The 23324-nt window shown below is 42.3% G+C and overlaps 1 protein-coding gene across 3 annotated transcripts in view; it reads left to right on the plus strand.

Annotated features, from left to right (window-relative positions):
- LOC102167986 (uncharacterized) overlaps positions 1–23324 on the plus strand; it is a 573390-nt gene that overhangs the window by 372473 nt on the left and 177593 nt on the right. For all 3 annotated transcript variants that reach the window (XR_014843341.1, XR_014843342.1, XR_014843339.1), the window contains one exon: positions 8185–8358. The gene's annotated coding sequence lies outside the window, so the exon portion shown is untranslated. The remainder of the gene's footprint in view (positions 1–8184; positions 8359–23324) is intronic.

The following is a 23324-nucleotide window of genomic DNA, read 5'->3' on the forward strand; positions in this document are numbered from 1 at the left end:
TGGTATGAGGAACAGAGACAATGATATAATTAAGCACAAGCACTTAGAATATCATGGTAAAAGACAGAGCTTGGACCAAAACCTGAACTTCTCTCTCACACCCACATGGCTGAGCATCAGCCATCCCTCACTGGCCACTGTGTTTTAGGGAAGATTTTGCTTTCTACCTGGTTGTATTGGTGAAGGGTAGACAAAGCTGCTCCTTAAAAACTTTGCTTGTTGAACGTGGGGACTAAGAGATGCTGGGGAGGCAATAGTTGGGGGAGAGGGAAGCTCTGCCTGAGACCAGATATAGACAAATGGTAAAGCATCACTGACAGCCTTGGTCTTTGTAATTAGCCTTTACTGAATGTAATGCCTCTGTTGTACTCACAGTCTACGGCCTTGGAAATGACTCTCACAGGGTCTATTGGAAGTCAGCTTATGCAAATGAACAAGCTATGGACCAACTTTGTAGCCCTGAGTAGATTTTCCCATGTCTATAATTCTCTATTTCCTTACATATGGAATGAGGATGATAATAATTACCCACCTCATAGGAACTTACATAATGTAATGAATACGGCTCCTAGTGAGAGCTCAGAAAATACTATCTTTTATTATTATTATTATATCCATGTAATACAATAGCTTTGAATGAAGAGGGATGACTAACCTCCAGGAGAGGACAGGGAGGAGCTGGAGGCCAGATGCCTGTGAAAAGCCATCCTGGGCTGGGGAAACAGCACGTGTGAAGTTTGGAGAGACGGAAGAGCTGGGGGTTGAGGGATCTCTAAGAGTTTCATACACTGGAGCTTAGGCTGGACACGTGCTGAGGATATGGAAGGAAAGAGACAGAAAAAGTAGGGCAGGAGCACATCAGGCTTTGGTTGACAGGTTTCCTTTTTCTGTCTTTTTTTTTTTTTTTTTTTTAAGGGCCGCACCTGCAGCATATGGAGGCTCCCAGGCTAGGTAGCAGTTGAATCTGAGCTGTAGCTGCCAGCCTACACCACAGCCACAGCAACGGGGCACCTGAGCCTCATCTGCGACCTACACCACAGCTCACGGCAACGCCGGATCTTTAACCCATTGAGTGAGGTAAAGGATCGAACCTGAGTCCTCATGGATACTAGTTGGGTTCATTAATCACTGAGCCATGAGGGGAACTCTGACAGATTTTTTAAATTACATCTATTCCTTCTGCTTATACCAATACTTATACCAGCCTTCAGTTTCTCAAGCAGCCCCTGACTTGTGGTCCGCTGCTTGATGGGTCACTTAAACTCTCTGAGGCTGAGTCCACCTGGCAATAACATATTCTGCTTCTTTATGGGGTTGTTGCCCCAAAACTGTATGTTAAGAGCACATGTAGGAGTGTCCGTTGTGGCACAGCAGTAACAAACCCTACTAATATCCATGAGGATGTGGGTTCAATCCTTGGCCTCGCTCAGTGGGTTAAAGATCTGGAGTTGTGGTGCAGGTTGTAGATGCAGCTTGGATCCTGTGTAGCTGTGGCTGTGGTATAGGTCGGCAGCTGCAGCTCCGATTTGACCCCTAGCCTGGGAACTGCCATATGTCACAGGTGTGGCCCTAAAAAGACCAAAAAAAAAAAAAAAAAAAAAGCACACGTAGATTGTAGATGCTATGTAAGTACATATATCTAATTAAATGTTGCTTTATGATGCTATGTATTATATTAAAAACAAAATGCATCTTGTCATCTAGATATTTGATGGCTATAATAGACACAGATATTTGAAATGTAATAGTAATAACAAAACCACTACAATAGCAACCATCTTTTGAGCATTTAGCAATGCCCTGGAAATAAGCCCTTTATAAATACGGTCCCATTTAATCCTCACAACAACTCCATTCGATAAATACTTCTGTTACCACTTTATTTATTTATTTTTTGTCTTTGCTATCTCTTTGGGCCGCTCCTGCGGCATATGGAGGTTCCCAGGCTAGGGGTCGAATCGGAGCTGTAGCCCCTGGCCTACGCCAGAGCCAAAGCAATGCGGGATCCGAGCCGCGTCTGCAAACTGCACCACAGCTCACGGCAACGCCGGATCATTAACCCACTGAGCAAGGGCAGGGACTGAACCCGCCACCTCATGGTTCCTAGTCGGATTATTCGCTAACCACTGCACCACGACGGGAACTCCTGTTCCCACTTTATAGATGAGATGACTGAAACTTGGGATGGTGGAGAAAACTGCCTATAGCCACACAATTCTCAAATTCACAAATAATGCAGGATTTGAATCTGGGCCTCACCTGAGTCTTTTGGCTTAGTTATTGTAAAGGAAGCAGAAAGATTGGGAACCTGGATGTTCTGAAAAAAAAAAATGTGGAAAACATCTATGTAAATATAGGGAGAGGTATAATGCCAGAGGGGGCACATTCAGTCTAGCAACTAGATACTTGTAAAAGGAATCATTAGTAACTGGTAGCTTGATTAAATTCTATCTTGTCTATTTTTCTTTTATCCTTCACCCCTTCATAGCCTTCGTTATTGGCTTTAGAATAGAGCATAGAAATAAGAAAAGAGAGAGATCCTATTATATTCACAAGAATATAGATGCATGATTCCTATGTTACCAGGGAGAAAATGGAACTTAGAATAGGAGCCTCTCAAGGTCACGTGGTTTGGCCAGTGACTGAGATCGGATCTGAACCCTGCTTCCAAGCCTCTTTGCAGTACAGTGTGCTCTTTCCTCAAGACATCATCACCAACAGCCCCATTCTTGTGGCTAAGTACCTGTGTTTCTCCAATTCCCCAATTTTCATTCGAAAATAACACTTGGCTCCACTAAACTGAACGCTGAAACCACCATTTCCCAGATGGGAGAGTTAAATTCATTACAAAATGCTTAAAACTCATTTCAGGTATGCTCAGCTACCAACCCAGGTGCTGAAGTGAGATACCTATGATCATCTCTTTATTGTTTGCTCGTCTCTTGGAGCTCTCCCCTTGTTGCCTCCCCTCCCTGCCCCCCACTTCTTCTCCTCCCTCCCCTCCCCCCTCCCGCCTACCATCAGGAATTCACATCATGGAGGCTCCTCTGTGGCAGCGTGGGCGAGCATCTCAATTTCCAAACAGCTGGCGGGTTTCAATCAATGAGCCTCTATACGCATCCCTCCTGGGGCTCAGGGGTGGTGGTGGGGATAGCTGGATTCAGGATGCACAGCCAGCAATAAGCAGCCAAAGGGTCTCCGCATCCTTTATTCATGAAAACCTAGGCTTCCAAGGCTGGGCTGGGCAGAGAGAAACATGAAAGTAAAGCCTTACTCAGCTACCAGGGCTGACAAGCAAGCATGGTATAGGGCAGGAAAGTCTGCTACTTCTGTCACAACCAAAATTCTAGTTAGTGACTGCAAGAGGCCCGAATCCAAACAGATTTGCAGAGCAATCAGGGCAAGAACTGGGTGTCTGAAGCAGGTGAAATATATCTTTTCTAAAAGAGAAGTTAATAAGTTCTTTTCTTTGAAGAGTGTTTTATAATCAACAAAATGCAATCATACGTGGAGAGGTGGTTAAAAATCAAGGACTCTGTAGCCAAACTGCTGTGTTCAAATCTGGCTCTTCCCAAGGATAAGCTCAGTGAACCTGGGCAAGATACTTAAGCTTTTAGTGTGTCAGTTTCCTGGGGATGATAAACCCTACCACCTTCCTCTTAGGACTCTTGCAAAGATTAAATAAGCCTATGCATATGAACTGTTTAGAATGTGTCTGCTACATGGAAATGCCTCCTAAGTGTTTGCTATTATGATTTCATTTGTTCTTTGCAAAGGGCCTGCAAAGAAAGTCCAGTAGACATTACTAAAACTGTGAGTAATTGTTAGCCAAATCCAATTCACCTGCCTTCACTAATCATCGTCGTCTACAAAAGACTTGCATGCTCTCCAAGCAGCGGGCAGCCTAAGCAATGTTTGCCTGAATTTTACAGCAACTTGGCGTCAGCTGGTCTAGTTCAATCTGAGCTGGTTAAGACTGAGCATGCTCAAGTGTCAGCGTGATGCCCTCTTGATGGCAGAGAGCCTCAGATGGTGCTAAGAGCCTCCATTTTTGAAGGTGCAGAGGCCTGTAGCTTAGTTACAGGACATTGGTCACTGCACCTTTTCCCAGTCACCTCTCCCTGAGTTCCCCATGGCTCGGATCACCCATACATATGCTTTATCCCATAAATAACCCAAGGTCCTTGCCTTCAGGGAGGTGGATCTGAGACTAGTCTTTCCGTCTCCTGAACTGGCTGCCTTGTGAATAGACTCTTTTTGCTGCAAATCTCGCCATCTCAGCATTTTGGCTTGCTCTGAATCAGGCACAAGGAACCTGTGCCTGAGGTTCAGCAATATTACCTCCGTCGGAAGGAATGGAAGCTCAAAGTGGTTAAGAAGATTATTTAGGAGTATGCCAGTAGTAAGTTGGAGAGGTAAGGTTAAAACCTGCCTTCAATGCTTTTCTTTAGTAATTCATTAATCCGTGTTTTAAATTCCTTCACTCAGTGCGAATTGAACCCTTGCTATGTGTGAGCCACACACACTGTTAGGGACACAGAGATATATCTTGACCGAGGTATATCCTGAAAGCTATTGGGGGGCCCTGGTTACTGCCTGATAAAAGCACTGGCTTGAGGAAAGCTGAAAGTGGTTTTGGCGGTGGGGATGGGGTTAAGTTTTCAGCTAAGATCAGGCTCACACTACAAAGCTAGGGTTTTGCAAGGTTTCAGTGATGGAACAGCTAGAAGTCATGAAGTTTTGCTCTTCCTTGGAAACACCACGAACTATTGATCTATTCTATTCATGAAGGAGACGTGATCAAATTCCTATTATACTTGGAAAGTCAAGCAGTAACATTTCATGCTCAGGAGCTGAACTCTCCAGATTCAAAACCCATTCCATCTTTTACTGGCCATTGGATTCGGAGTCTATTAATGAATCCCTCTGAGTCTGTTGGCAGCTTTTTGATTTTTTAAAATTTTGGGTTTTTTTTTTTTTTAGTTCTGCACCCCTGGCATATGGAAGTTCCCAGACTAGGGGTCGAGTCAGCTACACTGCCAGCCTACACCACAGCCACAGCAATGCCAGATCTGAGCAGCATCTGCGACCTACACCACAGCTCACGGCAACGCCAGATCCTTAACCCACTGGGTGAGTCCAGGGATCGAACCCACAACCTCATGGATACTAGTCGGTTTCATTACTGCTGAGCCACAACGGGAAGTCCTGTTTACAGCTCTTTTAACAGCGGATATTGGTCAGACCTCCTACTGAGGGAGAACAAGATGATTTAGCGTTTTCCAATAGTATTTGAGCACTGTATCCTTTTTCCTGAGAACACCAATGGACAGCTTGTAGAGAGCCTGCAAGACACCTGCAGAGAAAATGACCCTGCTCTTTTGAGTTTTCAAAAGTTTGTTTTTAATTTTTCCTCGCGGCTGTGCCTGAGAAGGAGTGTGGGCAGGGACGTAGGGCTTTGATGGGGCTGCAACTTGACCCTGCCCAGTCATGGGTTAAACAAGCTGCTGTTTAGAAATCTTTGGGGCCTCTTACTGGGTGTGTATTCTAAAATCAGCTCTCTGATGAAGTTTTAAAAAAGAGTTTATTTAATGCATATGATGTGTTTAATACTGTTCTAGTCATTGAGGAAACATGCGATTAAGCCAGATAAGGCCTACCCTCTCATGGAACTTACACCTTAGTGGAGTGACAGAAAACAAACCCACAGACAATTTAAAGCAGTGATATATACCATGAAGGCTGGGCGATACTACCACATAGTAATAATACTGCATAATAATACTGCTGAAACTGACAGCGCTTAGGACTTGAACCCAGCCTAAACCCAGACTGGGACTTGAACCCAGGTTTTTCAAATTAGAACCACTCACCTGGTGTCTGGACTCCCTGAGGTTCAGGTTCTTTGTGCCTCAGCACAGAAGGAATCCAGTGAGAGACAAAGTGATAAGGGAAAAATAGATGTATTAAGATAAAATGCTTGTGAGAGATGCAAGCTTCGGGCAAGGAGCCTCTGCCCTGAGGCTTAGGTGGGCTACAGTTTTATAAACCAGGGGGAGTGGGGGAGGGAAGAGACCACCTCCTCCTCCTCTTTCTTCCAGTAGTAGCTCCTCCTTGGTATCTGCTAAGAGAGTATTTGGTCCTACAAGGTCAAACTAGGACTGCCCTGGTGCTTATTCAAGTCAGCAGAAGGGTGGTCCTTTACCTCCTGCCCTTGGTCTGAACCTGAATGCAGATGTCACCCCATCTCCCACCCAATGACCTGAGGCAGAGCTCATGCCTCCAGGAGTCAATCAAGCCTGCCTTGTTCTGATGGCCCCGCCAAGTGATCACCAACCTGCCGTGATCTCCCAAAGCTCCCCAGGCCTCCCTCTCCATCCGTGGTCCCCCATGGGGCCCCCACAACCACCCGTGCAACTGTCCTACTCCGTCTCTCTCACTACTACAGCTACTACGACCAAAATGGTATGGATAGTGATAATTAAAGAGAAGAGAGGCTTCAGTTTGTAATAGGCACCCGTGTGAGCTGCATTCATTTACTTGTCACAAGGTTTTTTTTTTTTTGTTTTTTTTTTTAATGGGCACGTTTAACATCTCTTAGGCTAGTGCTATGGGGCCTAGGGTTTGGAAAACAAATGCTCCTCATTTCAGGCCAATAAGCTTCAAGCACACCTTTCAGCCCGCCTGCCCCTACCCTCTGTAGCATCCAGGTCAAGAGTCCAAGTGGAAGCCCACATACCATGTGTCTAAATATTTAAGTGTTACAAATCAAGCTAATAAACTTTTAAATCTATCCTCCTCGCTTGACAAATATATTGTCATAACAATCTGGAAGGCTAGGTTTGGATGTAGAACTCGCAGAGCCTTGGGTTTTTGTGCTACAAGGAGGTGGCCCCGGGAGCGGGGCATGTTGGCTCCTGAGACCCTCCTTCCTTCTCAACCCACAAACAATAAGAGGCTTTGCTCGAAAGATGTGGGCCCCAGTCCACCCCCACGAAGAGTCATCACTTGAAACCTCTTGGCATGGACTTGGGTAGTGTGGATGAGAAATTCCGGGGTTCTGGGTACCCAGCAGACAAAGAAACATCAGGTGCAGATAGGATGACGAATGACGAAGGAACCTTAAAATTACTTCCAACCCTGCCATTTCATGGTTCATTTTTTAGTGCTGGAATGTGGATGACCTGAAACCTGAAAAATATTGATAACATGCTCCACGTGGACAAGGTGTTTGGTCTAGAAAGCGGTGTGCCTTGTGGAAAATTCTAAACAATGGCATAGGAAACCCAGAATTGGGAACAATTGTATAAACATGTCTTGACGATAGTATTATTAATTGATTGCCCTAGAATCCAAACAAATGTCAAATCTCAGCGCAGGTAAGAGGAACCAAGTTCAGAATTATATGGGCAAAACATTTTCCTTCCTTGGACTTCAGTTTCCCAAGTGAAAATATTAAGTTTTGGATTCTGAGTTGCTTTCTAGCACATTCTTTGATGATTTTAAGACATGATGCTCAAGAGCTTTTCCCTTAATAGAAGGCAAAGATATTTAGTAAGGGGAAGGGTCTGAACAATGAGCTGTTTATCAAGAGCAATAATTACATATTATGTTCCAGTCCTTTTACAGCCTACGTAAAAGGTTTTTGAATGCATTATCTCATTGAATTTTCTTCCCTGGCCTGTGATGCTGGTATCTTTTCCTGCATTTGCCGCTGAAAAAAATGAAGCTGAGAGAAGCTAAGTGAATTACCCACAACCTCTCCACTTCGAAGGGTCAGAGCTGGGTCTCAAATCCATACACAGCCTTTAATTTTCATTTTTTAGGGGTTTCAAACCCTTGCATTCAGGAAAGAAGGCCTTGCAGGTGTGAAATCCATTCTATCTGAAGGAAGGGGGATACAAAGTAGCAAGCATAAGCTTAGCTCTTACGACTTGTCAACTTAAGGAGGACCTTTATTTCAGACGGGAAAGCATTACTGCAGCTGCTATCAGGCCGACACACACACACACACACACACACACACACGTGCCCTCACTGCAGCATTGTCTCATTTTGCCCGAGACACCCAGGCTCTGGAATAATGCAGCCAGTGGGACACTTGCCTGGCGCGTATGTTGCCGAAGGCATAAAAGCTTGAGAGCGTGTTTCTGAGCACCGCTTCTGTTTCCATCCGTTAAACAGATTGTGTGAGCCGCCAGGCCTGAAGCCCGCAGCATTTTACCTGTGCAACGCGAAAGGCTGAGCCTGGATGGAGAAGAGAAGGAGGCGCCGCTCTGCGGAATGCTCTCCGCGGCGCATGCTCGGCGAGATTTCGTGCCGGAGAACACAAACTACTCCGTTAATTAAATAGCAAAGGTGAGTGGTGAAAGGGAAAGAGGGGAGGTGGTGTATGAAAAACTACACATGCGGAGCCCTACAAAAAAAGCAAACCTCAATGGAGATTCCCTGGAATGAATCAAATGAAAGACAGCAAGTCAAAACAAGGGAACAGTGCTGAATTCATCAAATGGAAACACATTTAGGGATAAGATCTTGCTTGTGTTAACCCCCAAACCGTGGTGGACAGTGATGTATCAGGCCCCCAAAACAGTTTCTGGGTGGCCAAGCCCTGTGGTGCATTTCCATCTCTGTATGATGGTGGGTCAGTTAACTTCTAAGTCTTAGTTTCTTTGTCTGGAATGTGGGCGTGACTATGCCTACCACTCAGGGGTTTTTTGGTGACACGTGTGTTACAGGTTCTATCTGAACTGGCCTACATCAGCATTTGGAAGGTAGATGTTGAACCGGACTCTGGTAGCTGCCATAGGCGGATGGCCACCATCATTAATTTACATGTCCGCCTCCCACGCATACCACAGAATCCTCATTCAATGTTGAGTGCACTTGTTACAACCTTTAAAATCAAACTTAATGGGGCAGAGTTTACATACAATAAACCATTCAGTTCAAATGTAAAGTTCAATGAGTTTCAAGGACTCTAGACTTTCATGTAATTGCCACTACCATCAAGAAAGGGAAGATTTCTCATATCCTAAATTGTCCTCTGCTGTCTCTTTGTGATCCCCAACCCTCAATGTCCAGCCCAAGCAAGTATTGATTTGCTTTCTGTCGCTACGCGTATTTCACATTGTTGATTTCCTTCCTTTTCATGTACTTTGCCTTTAATTGGCTCTTCTACATATACAGCCTTTTAATATGTGAGTTTAGGTAGCGATTTTTGTGCTTTCTTTTCTGCTATAGCTGCATCTCAAAAATTTGTTATGTTTTAATTTTCATCCAGTTTAAACTATTTTATAATTTCCCTTTTTATTTAAAAAATTTCCCTGTATTTATCTTTTTATTACATTTATGAAATTGAGATATCATTGCATATAATAATCTTATTTCATTTTGAATCTACGGTTTATTCAGTAGTGTTTTGGTGACGTGGGAAATTTAGCAGTGTACTATTTATGTGGGAAATTTCAAGTTATCTTTCTGTTAACAATTTCAGTTTTAATTCTGTTATGGTCAGAGCATGCCAGCTTTATTTCAGTTGCTTAAAATTTGAGACTTCTTTTATGGTTAAGGGCATCGTGATAAAAACGTGTGTATTTTTTAAAAAATTGTTAAGAGGGTAGATCTCATGTGAACTTTTCCTATCGCAAGAAACCCCAAAAGACAAATTGGCAAATACCATTTATATTTACCCATATGTTCATCATATTTGGCACTCTTCATTCTTTTGTGTTGATCTAGCTTTCCTTTTGGTATTATTTCCATTCTTCCTTTATTTATTTTTTTATTTCTTTATTTTTTTTTTTTTTTAGTGCTAGGCCTTATCTGTGGGCAGAAAACTCTTACAACCTTTATCTAAAAATGTCTTTATTTTTACCTGAGTTTTAAAAATTATTTTTTCTGGATATAGAATTATTGGTTGCCTGTGTTTTTCTTTCAGCAATTTAAAAGCCATAAGCCATTTTTTCTGGTTTACATAGTGTCAGCCAGTCTCATCTCTTATTATTTCTGTTCCTCTATAAATAACGACTCCTTCGTTTATAGAATATTTTGAGATTCTATTACTCTTTTTTGCAATTTGGTTACGGTTCGTCATGGTGTCATTTAAAAGTTCAGCCGTTACTTCCTCAAATACTTTCTCTGTTCTCTCCCCTCATGAGCTTGTATGTTATTCTACGCTGCTTTATATTCTCCCACAAATCACTAAAGTCATGTTCACTTTTTTCCTCTGTGTATTACATTCTGAATAGTATGTAGCTATATCTTTGAGTTAACTAGCCTTCTGTTCTTCACTGTCTAATCTGCCATCTCATTTAGTGAAATTTGCATTCCAAATGTTATCTTTTTTATTTTCCCAAGTTTCACTTGGATTCTTTTTATATCCTCCATTTCTTTCTTCACTGTGTTTATATTTTTCTTTAAATTGTAGAGCATATTGAATGTGTACTTTATAATGGCTACTTCAAGTCCTTGTCTGTTAATTCTATTACCTCTGTCTTTTCTGGGTATGTCTCTACTGACGGATTTTTTTTTTTTTTTCTCTTCAGATGGGTCCATTGTCTTGCTTCTTGGCCTGTCTGATAGTTTCTTGAGTGGATACTGATATCATATATTTTGTGGTGTTGAGCACTGAATTTTTTTGTTGTTTTATTTTAAAGAGGGCTTTCATTTTGTTCTGCCAGGTGGTTAAGTTATTTGGGGATTAACTTCATCCTTTTATGCCTCATTTTAAGTTTTATTGTAAGATACCTTTTATTCTGGGCTGCTTTCCTTTTATTCCTGGCTGCTAAGTCAGATCCTTCTGTGAATATTTCCAAATGCTCCTGTTTTTTTTCCCCCCCTGGAGAACTCTTCACTGTGACTGGTTAGAACTTGAACATCTCCTATCCCTGTCTAATATGATTCAGCTTACAGTTTCCTAGTCACTCTTTTTTTTTTTTTTTGGAGCACAAAAAAGTTGAATGTTTTAATTCTTACAATTACAAATATCAAGTGTTTACATAATTTAACTGATTCAGTTTGGGTTATTATTACAAAGTGAAATTGTATAAATTCATTAGGTTGACAGAATCCAAAGCCATTTCATTATCTACTTAATTGTTCTTTCTCTAATTTCACACTTGCCAAGTGTCATTCTGATTTTAATTTGCCTTTTTATTCTTTCACAATTTTTTAAATTATTATTTCCCCAATACATTTTTTTTCTACTGTACAGCATGCTGACCCAGCTACACATACGTATTCTATTTTCTCACATTATCATGCTCCATCATAAGTGACTAGACAGTTCTCAGTGCTACACAGCAGGATCTCATTGTTAATCCATTACAAAGGCAATAGTTTGCATCTATTAACCCCAAACTCCCAATCCACCCCACTCCCTGTCCCTAGCTCTTGGCAACCACAAGTCTATTCTCCAAGTCTATGATTTTCTTTTCCCTGCCATATATTAGATTCCAGTGATATCATATGGTGTTTATTTGTCTTTCTTTTTCTGACTTAATTCACTCAGGATGAGAGTCTCTAGTTCCATCCATGCTGCTGCAAATGGCTGATTTTGTTGTTTTTTTTATGGTTGAGTAGTATTATTCTATTGTGTCTATATATCACATCTTCCTAATCCAATCATCTATCGATGGACATTTGGGTTTCCATGTCTCCTAGTCACCCTTTGCTTGGCTTCTCTGAGCCTTGATTTGGTATTTAGTAGTAGATTCCAGAGAGCCTTTATGGACAGGTCTGATGCTTCAAAAAACTCTTCCCCACCTCTCTAGTCGCATCTGCGACCTACACCACAGCCCATGGCAACGCCAGATCCTCAACCCACTGAGCAAGGCCGGGGATCGAACCTGAAACCTCATGGTTCCTAGGCGGAGTCACTTCTGCTGCGCCACGACGGGAACTCCACTCTGATGAATTCTAAATATCCTATAGCCCTAACTTTTCTCTCTTCTCTCGAACTCCAAACTGGGTGTTTCCACTTGAATGTTCTACAGGTATTTCAATCTTAATTATGTCCAAAATGATCTTGTTCTTCTTTTTTTTTTTTTTTGTCTTTTTAGGGCCGCACCTGTGGTATATGGAGGTTCCCAGGCTAGGGGTCAAATCGGAGCTGTTTCTGCCAGCCTAAGCTAGAGCCACAGCAATGCCAGATCCGAGCTGTGTCTGCGACCTACACCACAGCTCACGGCAATGCTGGATCCTCAACCCACTGAGCGAGGCCAGGGATCGAACCTGCAACCTCATGGTTCCTAGTCGGATTCGTTTCTGCTGTGCCACAACAGGAACTCCTGTTTTTTTTAATCATGTATTTGGTAAAGTCCAGAATTCTCAGCATAGCATACAAAATCTTTCCATATCTTGTCTCTGGTTCAACATTATTTCTCATATCTCCTCTGCCCTGGAGTGATGTGCTCTCATACCTCCCAACCCTCCGTAAGATTTTACAACTTCATTTATTCTATTCATTTTTCACATATTAATTCTTTCAACCTCCTGTGATGGAAGTTTTCTGGCTTCTCCAGTTGCATTCTCCAGGCTTTGCACCTGCTCTGTGCCCAGGACACTTTTCTGCAGGGTTTAGTCCAGGAATGTGTCTCTCCTAAATTTGTATGTTGAAGCCTCAGTTCTCAATGTCATTATATTTGAAGATAGGGCTTTTAGAAGGTAATGAGGGCTAAACGATGCCGAAAGGAAGGGATCCCAGCTGGACAGACATCATGGCCATGCAAGAAGAGAGCTTACTCTCTCCATGTACACACACAGAGGAAAGACTGTGCGGGCACATGGTAAGAAGGTGGCCGTGTGCAAGCCAGGGAGAGAGGTCTCACTAGACACTGGCCCCTCTTGACACCTTGATCTCAGACTTCCAGTATCCAGAACTTCAAGAAAATAAATTCCAATTGTTTGTCCCTCCATCTCTGGGATGCTGTTAAGGCAGTTTTTAGCTAAGTAATACAGGAGCAGACTAATACTAATATATATATATATATATATATATATAATATATTCTTCAAAGGAAGCACACATCTGAATCAAGCTCCATAATTGAAAGTATGTGGATGTATGTGTATATACACACATAGTGTATATGCTTGGCACACTAGACATTGCGATAAATAAGACAGGCATGCTTCCTGTCATCATATAGTTCAGGGTATGGTAGATATATAGTCAGATGTTTGTGAATTTTCCTCACTTGCTTCACCCAGTTCTATATTTATGGGGATCAGGAAAGAGAAATCAGAAGGTCGTTAGCAACAGAAATACTGAGTTTCACCAAGAGTACTGCCACTTACTGTATGAGGTCCTCAGCTATAAAACGAATTAAACGAGATTGTGTATATTCACTGAACACATACTTACTGAGTGTTTGCAAATGCTGAACTAAAAGATACAGAACACTGAGCAGAAACTGAAATAGCATTCCTCCTCGTTGAAAATCTAACCAGGTAATTAGCAAAGACTATATTAAGAACTCAATTCATTTTTCCTATTATAATACCTTTATAAATGTTATTTATCTTAAGACTTACATGTGTCTTTCCCTCTGTTCTCATAATTTGGAGCTTCCCCTCCATCCTCAAAGTCATATATCATTTTCATTCATTCTTTCTTTCTTTCTTTCTTTTTTTTTTTTGTCTTTTTGCTATTTCTCTGGGCTGCTCCCACGGCATATGGAGGTTCCCAGGTTAGGGGTCGAATTTGGAGCTGTAGCCACCGGCCTACGCCAGAGCCACAGCAACGTGGGATCCGAGCCACGTCTGCAACCTACACCACAGCTCACGGCAATGCCGGATCATTAACCCACTGAGCAAGGGCAGGGATGGAACCCGCAACCTCATGGTTCCTAGTCGGATTCGTTAACCACTGTGCCACGACGGGAACTCCCATTTTCATTATTTCTGTATCTGATAGTCTGTATAGTTCCTGGTGCATTCTCAGTGAATGAATGAGTGAAGGAGTTAAGGTATCTTAATAAACACTGTTACTCTATGGGCTGTTTCTACAGATAGTGCTACAGCTATCCATGCATAAAACTTTTCCCAAGACTCTTGCCAAGTGAACCAGATATGCGTTTATTACCTTTTTTGAGTACGTGGCCTTGTCTTAACCCTTAGTCACTGTTGAGAACTATCCTCTTCAAATGGGGAGAATTGCCTGAGGGGTCAAGGGAGATTAAAAAAACCTTCTGCACCATGTATATGACCCAGTCTAGAACTTGGCACATAGTTCAGACTCCATAAATGGTTGATGAATTGATTCTGCATAAGAGACTATCATTTGGAACCTTTATATAGCTACCCAACTCCCTTAACTTGGAGGTCTAGAAAGGTTAATTGTTCAAGTTCATCAGCTATAGTAGAAGCAGGGCTATAGACCAAGTGTCTTTATCTCTATCCCTTAACAGGCACATTACTGAAGGAAAGCTATTCTCTCTGCAGAATGTCAGCAGGGAGTTAGGCACTCCAGCACCTACTACAGTCATTAAGCCAAAGAAACATGTGCTCTGGGGGTGTCATAGTTATGCAGCTTCTAAAATGAGCAGCCCTTTCTGAACACACGCCAACAGCAATGGAGGAGAAGACCAAGCTGTCCATCCCCAATAGACGCCAGACATTCATTGACTTAGGGTGGTTTGATTCAGGGTTTTTATTTTTTATTTTTTGACTTTGTGTGACATTTAGTAGAAAAGTTAGTAGAAACTGTACTTCAAATTTTGAAACTTGATTTACTCCCCCTACCCACTAGGCTAGGTCGATAATCTAATTGATCCAGCACGCAAGTGATGCTGGGTGGTGACAGTGAGCCGAATTTCCCAGTCAGCCCCGTGATGGTGAAGGTAGACAACTGGTCCACTGACAGCCATCCAGTACGTGGACAGCAAGTCTGCTTGTCACTTTGGTGCCGTGGTGGATCAATTACACAAGACCTTCAGCACTTCTTTGCAAAGTAAGCATCGTATTAGATGGTTTTACCCAATGGTAGGCTAGCATAGGGGCTCGGAGCACATTTAAGGTAGGCTAGGCTAAGCTATGGTGTTTGCTAGGTTAGGTATATTAGATGCACTTTCCGTTTGGGATATTTTCATTTATGATGGGTTTATCAGATTCTAATCCCATTGTGGGCTGAGGGGATCTGTAGTTAGTTTTCCTGGTGAGGCTTTGGCTGGCCCAAATGCTTTAGAAATGGAATATGGATCTTAGAGTAAAGCAGATCGGGGTCCTATACTGTTTAACCAGGACAAGTAGCTTACCTTCTCTAAGCCTGGCTTACCTTCTGCATGATAAGAAACCTCCTCCTCTTTCACAATTTTGTGTAAGTACAGCATTTAGAAAAAATTCTTAGTAAATGCAATGACCCCATGACTGCCCTCCAAACAAAAGATAGGCCCAAATGAACGTATTTGCAGAACAGAAACAGACTCATAGACTCTGAAAAACTCACCATTACCGAAGGGGGAGGGATGGTCTGGGGGGTTGGGATGGGCAAATGCACATTCGGGTATGTGGAATGATTGGCCAGCGGGGACCTGCTGTGTAGCACAGAGAATTCGGCCCAATGTTCTGTGATCATCTATGTAGGAAAAGCACCTGAGGAAGAGTGGATGTATGTAGACACATAACTGAATCACTTTGTGTATAGCAGAACTTATCACAACATTGTAATTCAACTTTATTTCAATAAAATGTTAAAAAATGAAAATAACAAGATAGGCTCAGAATTATGTTGAGGAAGGTAGACAATTCAACACAATAGCTAAGATTTAGGAGTCAGGCAGATCGTGGGTTCGAATCCCTATTTTGCCATTTGCAATTTTGAGGCTTGGGGAAGTTAGCCTCTCCATAGAAGTCAGAACTGACCAAGTTATACTGCTCCAGCCTGCCATGATACATTTCCCAGATCCCTTTTCAGGACTGAAAAAATTTTTCCAACTGCTGGGATGGCTCTCAGCTCAGAGTCTTCTGCAGGAACCCCTTGGCTGAGAGCTGCCTCACCTAATATCCCAACTTCTGCCCAGGGCAGCTTTCATTCAGTGACTAATTGATTTGGGGGCTTAAAGTCCCAGCCCCCCCCCCTCCAACTTGGGCCAACGGTAAGAGGCAGGGCAGCTTCCGAGCATCCCATGGAGCCACTTGAGCCCTGTGGGGACCGTACTATAGCTCATCTTCTCTCACTGCCCAATTCTGGTTCTTTCCCACTAAGGGATTTTTAATGCCTCCCCGCTAATTTACCTTCTTTTGTTTACACACACACACACACACACACACACACACATTTTAGCCCTCAAACCTAAAAGAGCTGTACAAAATCCCACTGGCTTCAAGAAGTTTTTAATGGTAAAATATTTACAGAATAACATTACAAGACATTTTAGATAGTATATGCACTATGACAGTAATTATATAAATGCGAGTTTATATGGATTCTTGTCCCAGTGGGTGTTTATTCTGACAGCTCTTCCCAGTATATGTTCTATATGCCAATCGCAGTCTCAGATCATCTTCCCAGGGGGGAGAATTTGCAACAGATCTGCAGGTAACCAAAACATCCCTGAATCGAGGTGGCTAAATAAAATGAGTATTGACACAATTCAGCAGAAGGCTTTTTTCCACATGGTCACTTGGTAATTTAGGCTGATCAAGTCTGTATCTTTTTTTTTTTCTTTCTCATTTTGAAAAGTTTTATTAAAGTTTAGTTGATTTAGGTGTTCCTGTTGTGCCTCAGTGGAAATGAATCTGACTAGTATCCGTGAGGACTCGGGTTTGATCCCTGGCCTTGCTCGGTGGCTTAAGGATCTGGCGTTGACATGAGTGATCATGTAGGTTGCAGACGTGGCTTGAATCTGGCGATGCTGTGGCTGTGGTGTAGGCCGGCGGCTGTAGCTCCAATTTGACCCCTAGCCTGGGAACCTCCATATGCCGTGGATGTGGCCCTGAAAAAAATAAAAATTGAGCGATGGTAACTTACCCTTTCAGGCATTTAAGGAACTTGTCTTTAGAAAAACAAAAGGCAGTGCTTTTTGGAGATGACTTTAAATACACTTTGCTCTCTGGTTAATGCTGCCCTCTTTTGAAATTTTCTTCTCAAAGTTTGACACCAAGAGGACTCCTCAAGCAAGGGAGGTGCGTGTTGAATCATAAGCCCCTAGCTTGTGATTCCACTGTTCACACCAATGGCTTTTGGGGCCAGGGGCCATGCACCCTATGAGGGAAACAGTTCAAAGGCAAGGATGCTTATGCCCAATACAAAGAAGACGATGAGGAGTTCCCATGGTGGCTTAGGGGGTTAAGAACCTGACTAGTATCCACGAGGATGCGGGTGAAGAATCCAACATTGCTGCAATCTGTGGGGTGGATCACAGATGCGGCTTGAATCTGGGGTGGATGTGGCTGTGGCACAGGGCTGCAGCTGCAGAAGCCTGAGAAATTCCATGTGCTGCAGGTGCTACCCTAAAAAAAAAAAAATAGTGATGATATGATGAAAGGAAAAGAGAAAGGAGAAGGGAGGGGAGAGAAAGGGAGACAGGAGGAGAGGTGAGGAGGAGAAGAAATAGGAGAGGAGGGAGGGAGGAGGGGGAGAAGAGGACCATGGGAATTGAATATGCAAATGCCCTAGTTAGTTAGGTTGTCCCAGGGAATTTCAGTGGAAAAAAATGAAAACATTATAAGCCTGAATGACTTTGTATTATAGGTGTTGTTCCTTTCTTTCCCTAAAAAGAAAGTGGCTTTGCTTTTATTTTGACTATCGAAGTATTCACAAGGAAAGAGAAGTAATTTTTAAAAATTTATAAGTTGGTTTTAAAATTTAAAAAAGAAGAAGAAAAAAATAAGCTCTCCTAGTTCTGTTGCTCTGAGGTGGCCGTTGCTCAGTCCTCTCGTGCCCTGTTTAGCTCTTCAGATTTTGTTTACCAAGCTGTGGGCACCTTGAGGTTAGGGGCTGTGTTTTAGTTCAGTGGTTAGAACAGTGTCTTACACAATGTCGATGATACACTTTTTTTTATTACACACAATAGACGGTATGCTTTTTTTGTTGTTGAGAGAGAGAATGAAAATACATCCTTGTAAGTGTAAATTGTATTTTATAAAAACGAGGCATTCCCGTCATGGCTCAGTGGTAGCGAATCCAACTAGGAACCACGAGGTTGCGGGTTCGAACCCTGGCCTCACGCAGTGGGTTAAGGATCCCACGTTGCTGTTGCCGTGAGCTGTGGTGCAGGTAGCAGAAGTGGCTCTGATCCCGCATTGCTGTGGCTGTGGCGTGGGCTGGCAGCTACAGCTCTGACTGGACCCCTAGCCTGGGAACCTCCACATGCCAAGGGTGTGGCCCTAAAAAGACCAAAAAAAAAAAAAATGAGATCACATTATAGCTAGAATATTGCAACCTGGCCTTTTTCACTTAATAATATAATGCATATGATTTCGCTATGTCAATCAGTGAACATGTACCTCATTTGTTAGATATTCCAGAATAGTCTACATTTTGCCTCCAAGGACATATAATCCTTTATTAAAACAATCTTTCATTAATGTGTATTAAAAATTCCACTTTTCACTTTTAAAAACAATATTGCAAGAAATATTTTTGAAAATACTTTTGCTGTCATCTGATTTCCTTGGGATAAACTGTTAGAAGTGGAAGTGCAGGATATAAATCCCATAGTCTTAACGGTGTTTAATTCAGATTGTCAATAGCATTTCAAAAAGATTTGACCCGTTTACTTTTCCACCAGCTCTATACGAATGTATATTTCAACACTTTTGATAAAAAAATTTGGCATTGCCAATCTTTTAAAATATGCATTTCTAGAACTGTGACAATAATGAACTCTGTTTTTAATCTGTTGTCCTTTCATCTTTTCTTCCTTCTTGTTATTTGCATTGCCTCCTTTTGTTATTACTTTTGTATCCTTTGACCTTTGAAAATCTACCCCTATGTCTTTCCGTTCTGATTTTAAGAGTTCTCTTTATATTGGGAACATTAATCTTTAAGTTATCTTATATATTGCAAATACTTCTTCTTTCTGCCCTTTGCTTTTGAGTTCTGTTTTTAACAGTGGTAATGGCGATAGGCATGCCGCTGGTGTTAGTTTTTGTGTGGCTGTTGGTGATGTTGCTTGGTGGTGGATGGTGGTGGTTTGGGGTAACGACCATTGGATCATTTTCCCTTAAGTTTAAATTCTACCTGTATTTACTGTTACAGCTTCTGCCTTTGATACCATTCCAACAAACAAAAAACAAACACAAAAACATTGCTATGGCAAAATGATACATTTTTAAAAGAGTATATGTTGTCCTAATGCTCTTATGATTGCATTCATACACCTACACTCATAGGCATTTTCATCTTTATCTGGAATTAATTTGATATAAAGCGCATAATAGCGTTAAATGCTCGGAAGCCTGTCACTTAAATGAAAAGATGAGCCTGACTGTGTTGTTCCCAGCTGGGGAGAGTGGTGTCCCCATTGTGAGATTAGAGAGGCAGTGGCTCCTGCAGGGTGCTATAGGGAAGTGAGTAGTTAGGGCTGGTGGATTTAGGGATAAACAACCCCATCCAAAAATGGGCAGAAGATCTAAACAGACAATTCTCCAAAGAAGACATACAGATGGCTAAAAAAACACATGAAAAGATGTTCAGTATCACTCATTATTAGAGAGATGCAAATCAAAACCACTCTGAGGTACCACCTTACACCAGCCAGAAGGGCCATCATCCAAAAGTCTACAAACAATAAGTGCTGGAAAGGGTGTGGAGAAAAAGGAACCCTAGTACACTGTGGGTGGGATTGTCAATTGGTGCAACCACTGTGGAAAGCAGTATGGAGATTCCTCAGAAAACTAAACATAGAACTACCATTTGATCCAGCAATCCCACTCCTGGGCATCTATCCAGAGAAAACCAAGACTCGCAAAGACACATGTACTCCAATGTTCATTGCAGCACTATTTACAATAGCCAAGACATGGAAACAACCTAAATGTCCATCGACAGAGGAGTGGGTCCAGAAGATGTGGTACATATACACAATGGAATATTACTCAGCCATTAAAAAGAATGAAATACCAGCATTTTTGCAACATGGATGGACCTAGAAACTATCATGCTAAGTGAAGTCAGCCGTACAATGAGACACCAACATCAAATGCTTTCACTAACATGTGGAATCTGAAAAAAGGACAGACAGAACTTCTTTGCAGAACAGATGCTGACTCACAGACACTGAAGAACTTATGGTCTCCAGAGGAGACAGTTTGGGGGGTGGGGGGATGTGCTTGGGCTGTGGGATGGAAATCCTGTGAAATCAGATTGTTATGATCATTATACAACTACAGATGTGATTAAATTCATTTGAGTAATAAAAAAAATGAAAAAAAAGTGCTCTGGCATCTGCATGAGGGAGGTTATTTGCAGAAAATTGCTGTGGACTGACTCTCCAAGTGTGTTTCCTGGAATGAATCAGTTCCTGATACGCTGTCTTTCCAGAGCTGGAAATTTGTCACTGATTGATTGGCTTGAAAAAGGAAGTTCCCTGAGGGGAGTTGTCCTTGATCAATGCAGCAGGTTTAAAAGCAGTCTTGGTGGTTACCTGTTACCATGGCTATGGACAAAATCGGTCTTTTCTTATGATTGCAGGAACTTTGACAATTGTCAGTTGGAATCTATTTTTTCCCTAAGTGATGCGAAGGGAGGGGAGATTTTGATTATGTTTTTCTGCATTTTTAAAAATTGTAGTTGATTTACAGTGTTGTGTTGACTTCTGCTGTATAGGATAGTGACCCAGGCACTCATATTGGTGCATCCTTTTGCTCATACTATCTTCCATCATGTTATATGTGTTTCTTTCTTTCTGCAATGTGATTTCCTCGAGGTTAGGGAGCATGCGTCCTCTTCCTTTTTCTCCTAGCCCCAGACAGAGTGCTAGAACAGGAAATGTTCTGTAAGTATCTTTAACACACAAGTCGCTCATATTCATTGAATGCCAAGATATGTGAGTCATTCTGCTAAGCACCACAGATATTGAAAATTAAAGAGCCATGTCTGATCTCTGCACGTACAAAGATTCCTACAGTCCAGGGCCACAACAAATTAAACAACAAATTAAATACTAGATTCCAGTTGATTGTGGTGTGGCCCATGGTGGAAAAATACAGTAGGCTTTGGAAACACATAGCCTGGAGCCTAAATTTTCGGGAGAAAGGTTAGAAAGCTGAAAAGCTGAGACTCAAGGGATGATTAGGAACCTGCCAAGCAGAAGGGACAGCATAATGTTAGCGAAAATGATCACGAATCTTTGAGAAACTGGACGATCGGCCAACTAGATCTTAACATGTAAAGCAGGGTGTGTGATAGAGCTGAGGAGATGAGATGGTTAGATCATAAAAGGTATTACTGGCTACATACTGAATGATAGTGAACATGCCACAAAGAGCTCTAGATGTCAAGGAGGCTGTTTGAGAGCATTGAGCAGGGAAATGCAAAAAATTGCACCGTCATATTTTAGAGTAGCCGGAAGACTTGTTATCTAGCTCCAAGAACTAAGATGGAAGAGTCACAGGACATATATTCTGGCTTTGGAGCATCAGGAACCCTAGAGTCATTGACCACATTGCAACAGATTTCATCTTGCCTAATGCCATCACGTTTGTGATCTCTTGGGGTTCTATGAGGATGTAAGGGGAGAGTGTTATTGTCCCATTGGGATGACAGAGAGGCTGCATCTCTGGCTGGTTCAGACATATGGCCAAGGTTAATTAAGTGCTGTGTTGCTTTTGTAGCTGAGGCATTCCCAGACATCTGGCTTTCTGTTGTGGTGCATTGCCTTTTCCACAGCGTTTATTGGGTGAACTTTCAAAGGCCCGTGCAAAGCCAGGTCGTTCCATGAAACACTGATTCCTTTTTCTAGTTCAGCCCTCAAAATGACACACTCCCTCCTCCCTGACTGCCCAAGCTGTTCTTAATAATACTTGCACCATGTTACCAATTATGGCAACTTATGGATGAGAAGCAACCCTACATGGTGTGCTGGAAGGGGGCTCTGAAAGGATGCCACTGTCTTAGAAGTCTTCCCAAATTTGCCTCCCATAATTACAAAGCATTTTGCACTTACATTTCTATTTGTTTGGATGAGAAAAAGCAATATCTACAAGAAGAGTCATCTCTCAGATTTTATCACCTCCCAGTCCAAGCTGGGGATGCTTTTTCCACCCACGGTAGAAGCCAGGCAATCCAAGACTTGAAGACACTCATAGTTTGATAAATGAGAAAGCTGGAAAGGACCCTAGGTATCTTATTAGATTTCCACATTCTATAGCTAGAGCAATCGAAAGTCTGAAAGTGAACGTGACAAGTCTAGGGGGGCCAGAGGTTACTGGAGCCTGGGTAATGACTCTACTCTTGGTGTCCTGCCCCCCAGGCCTTATTATCCCTAATGCCAGGCTAGGGTTATAGTAGAGCTAGCACTCAACATGTGTCAGGCACTGTCCTAACTGTTAACAGACAGTAAATACTCATAAGAACACACGGAGGGAGGAAATACAATTATTTCACATGTGAAGCACAAAAATAGAGTTTCTGAAATCTATAAAGCTGGCAAATGTCAGAGGTGGGGTATGATCCTGGGAAGGCCAAGCTCTCAACCATCCTAGTGGACTACCTTCGAGAAGAAGCCTGACAGTTCTGTTCAGGTGGGAGAGATACAGAAAGTTCAAGAACAGCAAGAAAGGAAGGGCGTATCCAAAATACAATCTAGGCTGACTTTTTGATTTTTGTAAAAAGGCTCTAATCTGTCAAAACACTTGAAGGACCATATGATTCTTAATATACCCCTGCTTGTGCCTTGAAGAGAGCGAGCAAAGCCCACAAATTGACCAGAGGACTAAACACAAGCCAAATGAGTGCCATAGCTGCTGAAAAAAATTTAAGCATGCTCTGGCAGAATTAATAGAGATGGAGTGTACAACTCAAGGGAGGTTATGATTCCAATAACACAGCCCACTTTGGAGACATTGTTTCAAGTGTAAGTGGCCTCAAGTGTGTATTGGTCAAGATGGACTGGAGTTCCCATCGTGGCTCAGCGGAAACGAATCCGACTAGGAACCATGAGGTTGTGGGTTTGATCCCTGGCCTCACTGAATGGGTTAAGGATCCAGCGTTGCCGTGAGCTGTGGTGTAGATCGCAGACGTGGCTCAGATCTGATGTTGCTGTGGTGTAGGCCAGCAGCTACAGCTCTGCTTCAACCCCTAGCCTGGGAACTTCCATATGCTGCAGGTGCGGCCTTAAAAAGCAAAAAAAAAAAAGATGGGGACAGGGTCTGGGATTT

This window comes from Sus scrofa, chromosome 4 (genome assembly GCF_054392235.1).
Source record: "Sus scrofa isolate SSC_HxYL_T2T_F1_AM1 chromosome 4, Sscrofa_HxYL_maternal_Yorkshire_Landrace_v2.0, whole genome shotgun sequence".
NCBI lineage: Eukaryota > Metazoa > Chordata > Mammalia > Artiodactyla > Suidae > Sus > Sus scrofa.